We start from the raw sequence: 2,132 nt of genomic DNA, 5'->3' as shown, positions 1-2,132 counted from the left end.
AAAACATGCGTTTTTGAGCCTTCAGTTGTTGTTTTGTGAGACCTTTTGAGAGGTGCTTCTTACAGATAGCTAGCTGTATTCGGGTGCACTGCGCCGTCTTCTAGAATTCCGACGGTTAGCTAAAGCATGCGCAAAATAGCCCATAAAATGCTTTCAATTAATGTAAGATGGAAGCATTTCCCCCGTGAATTAAGAACCGCTCAACGTTTCAAAAATGTGACGACGTATGGACCAACTCTCACACCTAAAATCTGTTTTGGTTCTTTTCGCAGGTCCGACCAAAAATCTAGAACAGAAACATGAAGATTCTCTACTTTGCACTGACTTTCTTCGCTGTTGCCGGTGAGACCAATATTCAAAAGGACTTGTTTGTTTCTTTTATAACTTGCGAATAAGGTTTCAAATAGGCAATCCATTTAAGGACTGCAAATGAATCGCCTGTGTGTTTCCGGCTTTTTCGTATTCTTATATTTATGAAACTGGTTAACGAGCATTGTTTTAGCAACTGAGAATCCATCGTACAGCAGTCACGATCAAAAAAGCTGCTGCAGTGACTCCGTGGCTACCATTGTGTGCTGCAAAGCATAAATTAGGAGGTTTGGTCTCAGGCTATGACGAGCACATTTTAATGGATGATGGGCAGTTCGTCGAAAACCGCACACTCTGTTGGCGAGTGTTAAAGATCCTGGGTGGTCAAAACGAATTCGGAGCTCTTTTACTGAGGCACGCATTCCACGTGGTTGCAACTCTCGCGCGTAAAAAGGCGCTAATTGTTCTACGCAAAATTGTGCTTACTACTTCGGTGTAACACTTCATTGGTATGTAGGCACGCAGCGCATTGAGTTCTGAGGTATTTTTTTTTATCTCACGTATCATAATTTTGCTCACTCGAATGACGTGTTGCGCCTCCACTCAGATACAAAACATTCTCTGCACAGATAATAGTTTTGGACGCCGCTACTTTTCTGTCATCTTCCCTGGGCCTACAAAGACCACCAAAATACCGATACCTTCCCTGGAATGTACGAATCTTCGTCTCATGTATTATGTTTTTCATTCACTTAAATGAGTTTAGTGTCTCCATTGAGATACAAAACTTTCTTTCCAAAGATAATAGCTGCGGACACCGCTACTCTTCTGTCCTCCTCCCTGGGCCTACAAAGACCACCAAAATACCGATTCCTTCCGTGGAAGGTATGAACCTTCGCCTCATTTATCATATTTTGACCCACTGGAATGACGTGTTGTGTCTCCACTGAGATACAAAACTTTCTTTTCATAGATAATAGTTTCCGACACCGCTACTCTTCTGTGATCTTCCCTGGGCCTACAAAGACCACCAAAATAACGACTCCTTCCGGGGAAGGTACGAAACTTTATCTCATGTATCATATGTTTGTGACCGACTCAAATGATGTGTTGCGTCTCCACTGAGACACAAAACTTTCTTTGCAAAGACAATACTTCCAGACACCGCTACAATACAGTCATCCTCCCTGGGCCTACAAAAACCACCAAAATACCTATTCCATACGTGGAAGGTATGGACCTTTGTCTCATTTATCATATTTTGACCCACTGGAATGACGTGTTGTGTCTCCACTGAGATGCGAAACTTTGTTTTCAAAGATGATAGCTCCGGACACCGCTACTTTTCTGTCATCTTCCCTGGGCCTACAAAGACCACCAAAATACCGATCCCTTCTCCGGAAGGTATGAACCTTCGACTCATTTATCATATTCTGACCCGCTGAAATGACGTGTTGTGTCTCCACTGAGATACAAAACTTTATTTCCAAAGATAATAGCTCCGGACACCACTACTCTTCTGTCATCTTCCCTGGGCCTACAAAGACCACCAAAATACCGATGCCTTCCGTGGAAAGCATGAAACTTTGTCTCATTTATCATATTCTGGCCTACTAGATTGACATGTTGCGTCTCCACTGAGATAAAACTTTCTTTCCAAAGATAATAGTTTCAGACACCGCTACTCTTGGTCAAATTTTTAGGGGAATCCCCCAAGGGGGAGTTGTTGGCTGGGCTCGGGTGGATGTTAATGAGTAATTACTCTCTTATTACCGCTCCTCTTCTGTCATCCTCCTTGGGCCTACAGACACCACCAAAATACC

The 2,132-nt window shown here is 43.1% G+C and overlaps 1 long non-coding RNA gene across 1 annotated transcript; it reads left to right on the top strand.

Moving 5' to 3' along the window:
* Nucleotides 1-270: 270 nt before the first annotated feature.
* Nucleotides 271-1,189, top strand: LOC149355100 (uncharacterized). The gene is made up of 3 exons (XR_016289694.1): nt 271-342; nt 939-1,022; nt 1,111-1,189. It is a non-coding gene; the product is annotated as an uncharacterized LOC149355100 (long non-coding RNA).
* The last annotated feature ends 943 nt before the right edge of the window (nt 1,190-2,132 follow it).

Source organism: Amblyomma mixtum, chromosome 3 (genome assembly GCF_055824585.1).
Source record: "Amblyomma mixtum isolate Tamu chromosome 3, ASM5582458v1, whole genome shotgun sequence".
NCBI lineage: Eukaryota > Metazoa > Arthropoda > Arachnida > Ixodida > Ixodidae > Amblyomma > Amblyomma mixtum.
Note: the sequence above shows the minus strand (reverse complement) of the source record. Positions and strands in the feature narration are given on the sequence as shown.